Genomic DNA, 8,159 nt, shown 5'->3' on the forward strand with positions numbered 1-8,159 from the left:
CATTTAAATCATAAAAGTTTATAATTTTGAAGATGTACAGTTCTAAGTGTTATATTTTGCAAATTATAGTACAATGATCATAGGTTCATCACTGTCATTATTAACTGAGACATATTGATGGAATTGTTTACCGTAGTCATTTCACAAATCACAAATTTTCATTCTCTCAAATTGATGGTTAAAAATAAATATAAATTAAGTTTCAAAGTTAAAAAGTATAAATTATTGATAAAAAACAAAAATGTGTAAATTAAAACTTTTTCTGCAAATTAATATAAATACTAATATAATAATATATTTGGATAATGATTATTAAAATTTTTAATTTATGTTAATCTAAATGATGACATAAGCGAGAGTCGGTTTGATGAAATTGAACGATTTAATTGGTTAATAAATCATTAGTTCAACTGTCTTATAGTATATATTAAGATTAAGATTAATATTAAGATACTTGATAAACGCCTAATTCGTCTAATCTTAAAGTATGAAAACGAACATGTTTTGTGAATGTTAATAGACGATTAGGGCGTTTTTATGTTTGTTTAAGTGTTTCAGGTCTTTGGTGACAAATTGAAGTTAAATGGATCATTAAGAAGTCAAGCAAAGTCAAGAATCAATGATGAAGATTATAGGCTAGGTTTTCTTTGATCATTCTCATGTGAACAATTATGTAAGACTTTTATGTTCAACCTTTCTCATATTCTTGTTGGATTAGATGTTTAATTCTTAATTATGTTTTGCATCTAATGTTGTTTGGATTTGAATGAATGATTACATGTTTATGACTTTGAATGAATTTCATCCATCTTTTGGTTCCAAATTATTGTTAATCATGGATTATTGAAAGAATCTCTCATGAACTTGTAATTCTATGTTAATGAATTGAAAATCTAGTTGTGTCAATTCCTCGGTTTTTCGTTATCGTGAATCATCACAACCGATTACTTTAGTTCTTGAATTCATTCATTCCAAACATTATAACGAATCATGTCTATGTGATTTCCAACGAATATAAGTTAGGTTACATATTTGAAAGCATAATTGGGAGCATGAGAATGGTCTACTTTGTTAATTGAAATATTTTGTTAAGTTTATGCTCAACTTTAGTTTTAATCAAACAAATCAATCAATCAATCAATTTTAAGTTTATGTTTAGTTTAATTAACTTTGTAAATTGTTTAACACTTTCCCTTGATTCCTTGTGGATACGATACTCGACTTACTCAAGCTAATTAATGGTAATTAGTTTTATTTTTGATCGGTCCAACGACAACGATCAAATTTTGGCGCCGCTGCCGGGGAATCAGTGTGCAAAGTGTTAAAGTTGCTTTCAATTTGTTAAAATTTTCAGAAAATACAAAAAGAATTAGTTTAGTTTTGTTATTAGTTTGTTTATTTTCTTTGCATTTTTGTATTTCCGAATTACGCTAGGTGTGTTATTTGTGTAGGTTACAGGTTGTTTATGCATACGCGGTATTCAAAGAAGAAATCACCTTTGTTGTTTGATCCAGAAATTGAGAAAACAGCTAGGAGAAACCGAGTATTTCACCGTGCAAACATGAGTAATCCCGGAAATATACCACCAATCATTCAACCAACCGGAACCCAACAAGAACCTAACCTTGAACAAAATGTCCAACCCCAAAACCAACCTCAACAACAACATCCACCCCGATCCGTGAGAAGCGGATTCACAACTCCTCACCGAACTGGAACACCAACCTTTGTTGGAGAAAGATCACGATATACGGAATCGGTGTATGAAAGGGTTGATAATTGGAATGATGGGAGGTTTGATAATCATGATAATGGATATGATTGGAATGATGGAGATGATTATGGGCAACCACAAAACATTCAATATCCTCAATTTAACCAACCTCAATACATCAACCCAAGAGTTCCTCAAGGACCACCACCACGTCACTACCGTCGTGGAGTCCCACCCATTAACCAACCACACAACTGTGTCATTCCTAATATGAACTATCAACCTCCACCACAAGGAGTTGATAGTCAATTCCGACCCGCCATAGCCGTTAATGCTTCGCCTATAGTACCATCGGTGTTAAGGGGTAGAGCTTTTGAAGTTAGACCTCAATGTTTGAGTATTTTACCAAGTTTCTATGGTAAAGCAACGGAGGAGCCTTATTTGCATTTGTCGGAGTTTGAGGCTATTTGTGGTACCATTGGAGGTCAAGTATTTTCTCCGGACGAAGTTAAACTAGTATTATTTCAGTTCACTTTGAAGGATAAAGCAAAGCAATGGTTTTTTATCATTGCCATCGGGTAGTATCTTTACATGGGCTGAAATGCAACAACAATTCTTGGATGAGTATTATACGATGCAAAAGACTAGTGATGCAAGAACTTCAATAAGAACTTTTCAGCAACAATCGGGTGAAACTTTTCATGAAGCTTTCAAGAGGTTTAATGAGTTGTTGAGAACTTGTCCACATCATGGAATTGCTAAATGGGAGTTGATCACGGCTTTCTATGATGGTTTACTACCGGAAGAGAAAAGAGATGTGAATTCAATTAGCAATGGAACTTTCTTGACAAATCCCGAAGATGTTGATTGGGAATTCTTGGAAAAAATGAGTGTGAATTCGAAAAGGCAAGCTCAATCGAATAGGAGAGCAAGGCATCCAATAGCTTCTTCATCATCTATAAGTGATCAAGCCACCAAAGATCGACTTGAAGCTTTAGAACGGAAGTTTGCTAAGTTGCGGAAAGTTGAAAGTCAAGGTGTTGCTCAAGTTTCTCAAGAATACCCGATTTGTGAAAGTTGTAATGAACTTGGACATACGGCTTTGCAATGTCCATTGATCCCGGAACAAGTTGAAGAAGTTAATCAAGTGTATGGAGAAAAGAGACCATTTGACATGAACTCCAACACTTATCATCCGGGAATGAGAAACCATCCAAACCTTCGGTATGGAAATTCTTCAAATCAACTCAACCCGAATTTTCAAGGAAATAACCAAACCGGAGGAGCACCATTTCAACCATTCCAAGGCCGAAATTATAACCAAGGGAATTACCAAGGTGGCCAAAACCAGGGAGGATTCAATAAAGGCTATCCAAGGAACTATCAACAAGGTAATATCCAAGGTGGACCTTCGGGAAGCAATGAAGTATCAACCGGGGAGATTATGGAGTATTTGAAAGAGATGGATAGGAAGAATGAGATTCGGGACAAGACGGTTGAGAGTTTGCAAAAGCAAGTAGGTCAATTGGCGGAAGAGGTGTCCGAATCGAGGAAGAATCTGGGAAAGCTACCAAGTGACACGAAGATCAATTCACAACATCAAAGTGGTGGTCCGAAGAATGTCAAGAATGTGGAGATAAACAATGTAAGTCTTCTTCGTAGTGGTAAAGTTTATGATAATAAAGTTGTGCCTCCATCATCACTTGTTGATGGTATGGTGGAGGATGTTGATGATGACCAAGATAGTGAGCATGAACCGGAATTTGTTTTGCCTAAACCAAGTAAAAAAGTGTCTTTTAAAGAGGTAGAAAACAATAGGTCTAGTGAAAAATTTTCTGAAAAACAAGGAAAGGATATGGAGGGTAATACCATTCCTTTTCCTTTGGCTTTGATTGATCCAAAACTTAGGCCTACACTTAAGAAAAGAGGTCCCCATGAGGAAGAAATGTGGGAAATTTTTAAACAAGTGAAAATCAATATACCTCTTATTGACATTATTAAACAAGTTCCGGCCTATGCTAAATATCTTAAGGAGTTGTGTACCCAAAAATGGCATCATAAACTTCCAAAGAAGATTGTTTTGAATGAGGAAGTTAGTGCCGTTGTGATGGGTATACTCCCACCTAAACTCCAAGATCCGGGAGCGCCTTTAATTACAATTCAAGTTGGTGATTTCAAAATGAATAAGGCACTTTTGGATATGGGAGCGGGTGTGAGTATCCTACCAGGTATGTTGTATGATCAATATGACTTTGGACCATTGGAAAAAGTCGACACCACCTTGGTGATGGCTGATTTGTCACTAAAACTTCCAAGAGGAATTGTTCAAGATGTCATAGTGAAGGTGGAGGACTTTTATTACCCCGTAGACTTTTTGGTTCTTGATTTTGCACCAAGCGGTAATGTAAGGCAGCCCAATGTCATCATTGGAAGGCCCTTTTTGGCCACCGCTAATGCATTAATTGATTGTAGGCGGGGTACGGTTGAAATGACCTTTGGCAACCGTAAGATTAGATTAAATGTTTTTGCTAGTGTTCCTAACCCCGTAGTTAGAGACGAATGCTTTATGGCGGATGTCATTGACGAGTGCATTTCTCATGAAAGTGAGGAAGACACACGGGAGTCTTGTGCTTTGGTTGACAGGTTAATTGTGGAGCATAGTGAGACACTGAAGAAGGAAGAGAAGGATTGGGAGATCATGGCAATTCAAGAAGGTAGACCACCATGGACTCATTTGGTGGAAAGTCTACCGGATCACATTGATACTCATCTCAAACCTTCCATTGAAAGTCCACCACAAGTTGAATTGAAAGAACTCCCATCTCATTTGAAGTATGTATTTTTGGGAGAAGAACAAACTTTGCCGGTGATTATTGCATCTAATTTGGAAGAAGTGCAAGAAAAAGCATTGTTAAAAGTGCTCAAGGAATATAAGGCGGCCATTGGATGGACAATTGCCGACTTGAAAGGCATTAGTCCATCAATTGTGATGCATAAGATAATCACCGATTCTGAAGCAAAACCTTCACGTAATGCTCAAAGAAGGTTGAATCCTCATATGCGTGAAGTTGTGAAGAAAGAGGTACTAAAACGGTTGGATGCTGGAATTATCTACCCAATTTTGGATAGCACATGGGTAAGTCCAACACAAACGGTACCTAAGAAAGCTGGAATTCAAGTGGTGAAAGGAGATAGTGGTGAGCAAATTGCAACTCGACCCATCACCGGGTGGAGGGTGTGCATTGACTACCGGAAGTTGAACACCGCTACTTCAAAAGATCATTTCCCATTACCATTCATTGATCAAATCATCGAAAAACTTGCAGGTCAGAAGTTTTATTGTTTTCTAGATGGTTATTCAGGTTATAATCAGATTGCTATTCACCCCGATGACCAACACAAGACCACATTTACATGCCCATATGGGACTTTTGCCTTTAGGCGAATGCCATTCGGGTTGTGTAATGCTCCAGCCACCTTTCAAAGGTGCATGATGAGTATCTTTTCAGATATGGTCGGTGATTCACTAGAAATCTTCATGGATGATTTTTCAATTTTTGGCCAAACCTTTGATAATTGTCTTGATGAGCTTACAAAAGTTTTGAAAAGATGTGTTGAGACAAATTTGGTTTTAAGTTGGGAAAAGAGCCACTTCATGGTTCAAGAGGGGACGGTTTTGGGTCATGTGATTTCAAACAAAGGTATGGAAGTTGACCCAGCCAAAATCAAAGTCATTTCTACTTTACCCCCTCCAACCAATGTCAAGGGTGTCCGTTCTTTTCTTGGACATGCTGGGTTTTATAGAAGGTTCATCAAGGGATTTAGTGTCATTACAAAACCTTTGTGTAATTTGTTACTAAAAGATGTACCTTTTGTTTTTGATGAAGAGTGTTTAAAAGCTTTTGAAACTTTGAAAGAGAAATTGGTTGAAGCCCCCATTTTGCAATCACCTAATTGGTCCATGCCTTTTGAAATTATGTGTGATGCAAGTGACTTTGCAATTGGGGCTGTTTTGGGACAACGGGTAGACAAGAAACCCGTTGTGATTTATTATGCAAGCAAAACTTTATCGGATGCCCAATTGAATTATACGACCACCGAAAAAGAATTGCTTGTTGTTGTTTATGCACTTGACAAGTTTCGTTCTTACATTTGTGGTAGCAAGGTCATTGTGTATATAGATCATAGCGCGGTGAAGCATTTGATGGAAAAGAAGGATGCCAAGCCAAGGCTAATTCGATGGGTGTTGCTTCTACAAGAGTTTGATTTGGAAATCCAAGATAAGAAAGGAAGTGAGAACGTGGTGGCGGATCATTTGTCAAGAATTCAATCAATGGATGATGGATCAACCAAGGAGATCAATGAAACGTTTCCGGATGAACATTTACTAACCGTTTCTGTTGTTCCTTGGTATGCAAATTTTGTAAATTTTTTGTCCGCAAGTAAGATACCGGAACATTGGCCTAAGAGAAAGAAGCAACAATTCTTGGCACAAGCAAAGCAATACATTTGGGATGAGCCAGATTTGTTCAAAGTTGGCCCGGATCAATTAGTGAGGAGATGTGTTCCGGAAGAAGAAATTCAAGAGGTTTTGACTCATGCACACTCATTTGCATGTGGAGGTCACTTCAGCGGCCAAAAGACAGGTTATAAGGTTCTTATGTGTGGTTTGTTTTGGCCTAGTATCTTTAAAGATGCCGCTGAATTTGTTAAAAAGTGTGTTAGGTGTCAACAACTAGGTAGTATAACCAAGAGGAACGAAATGCCCATGCAACCAATTTTAGTTGTTAATATTTTTGATGTTTGGGGCATTGATTTTATGGGTCCCTTCCCTAATTCCTTTGGTAATTACTACATTTTAGTGGCCGTAGATTATGTCTCCAAATGGGTAGAAGCCATAGCCACTAAAACCAATGATCATACTGTTGTGTGTAAGTTTGTTCAAAGCAACATCTTTTCAAGATTTGGAATCCCTCGTGTGATCATAAGTGATGGGGGATCTCATTTTAAAAATTTTCAATTTGGCAAACTTGTCAAACGGTATGGCGTAAACCACCGAATTGCTACTCCTTACCACCCACAAACGAGTGGTCAAGTTGAGGTTTTCAATAGGCAAATTAAAGAAATTTTGCAAAAGATGGTTAGGCCCGATAGAAAAGATTGGTCTACCAAACTCAATGATGCTTTATGGGCCTACCGTACCGCTTTCAAAACGCCTATTGGAACCACACCATATCGGTTGGTTTATGGGAAGGGTTGTCATCTTCTAATTGAGCTTGCACATAGGGCTTGTGGGCCGTTAAGGCCGTTAACATGGATTTTGAGAATGCAGGCGAAGAAAGAAAGTTGCAACTATGTGAATTGGAAGAATTGAGGAATGAAGCATATGAATGTGCATCAACATACAAAGACAAGATGAAAGCGGTTCATGATGCAAAGTTGAAGAAAAAGGTGTTTGAAGTTGGCCAAAAGGTTTGGCTTTACAATTCAAGATTGAAATTCTTTCCAGGAAAACTCAAGAGCAAATGGATGGGTCCGTATGTGATTACAAGAGTTGGAAAGTTTGGTGAAGTTGAAATTGAAGATCCGAAAATTGGAGTAAAGCAAATGGTCAACGGACACCGTTTGAAGCCGTATTTGGATGCAACCGACATCAATGGAGCTACACAGGAAATGGTGAACTTCATCTCAAGTCCACCATCATATGAGGTTGCTTAAATCATTTGAGGTAATGTCGGGCTGAGGACAATAAACTTAGCGCTAAACGGGAGGCAACCCATTGTTTGTTTGTTTTATATCTTCATTTTCAGTATGTCTTCACTTTTGTGCAATTTTATTTAATCATTTTATTGTTTTATCGCATAGTTATACATGTTAGATAATTCTCGGAACTCACACTTGAGAATTAAGTTGGGGAAGGTCGGTTTGGGTGAAAAATGAGATCGTTTTTGCAATTAATTGAGCCGATTAACTTATCTCTAATTTATGTGTACGTTGGGGACAACGTACGATTAAGTTGGGAAAGGGAGTTCATATTTTTCTATATAATTGCAATTGTCTTGAAATAAGTTTTTGAAATAAGTTTCAAATTACTCAAATATAAATTTGTTTTTAAAAGTTACATATGTTTTAAATAAACTTGTTTCAAATATAATACGTTTTGTGGCTGTACTTAATTAAAAAAAAGAAGAAAAAGTCAAAGTCAGCGTGTCAGACGGTTGACCAGCGTCTTGGACTACCTTCTAATTGGTGCTGAAATGTCGAACGGTGCCTACACGACCCTCTTTTCTGTTTTACGGCTACTAAACGCCAAAACACCAAGATCCAGGCCACCGTCTGGGACGGTGGCAGTGGCGTGCGGGGCGGTGGCTCCAGAACAGAAACTGCTTGGGACGGTCAACCACCATCTTAGACGGCCCTCCAGATTGTCTTGAAACGCTGCACG

The sequence above is a fragment of the Erigeron canadensis genome, chromosome 8 (genome assembly GCF_010389155.1).
Source record: "Erigeron canadensis isolate Cc75 chromosome 8, C_canadensis_v1, whole genome shotgun sequence".
Classification (NCBI taxonomy): Eukaryota; Viridiplantae; Streptophyta; class Magnoliopsida; order Asterales; family Asteraceae; genus Erigeron; species Erigeron canadensis.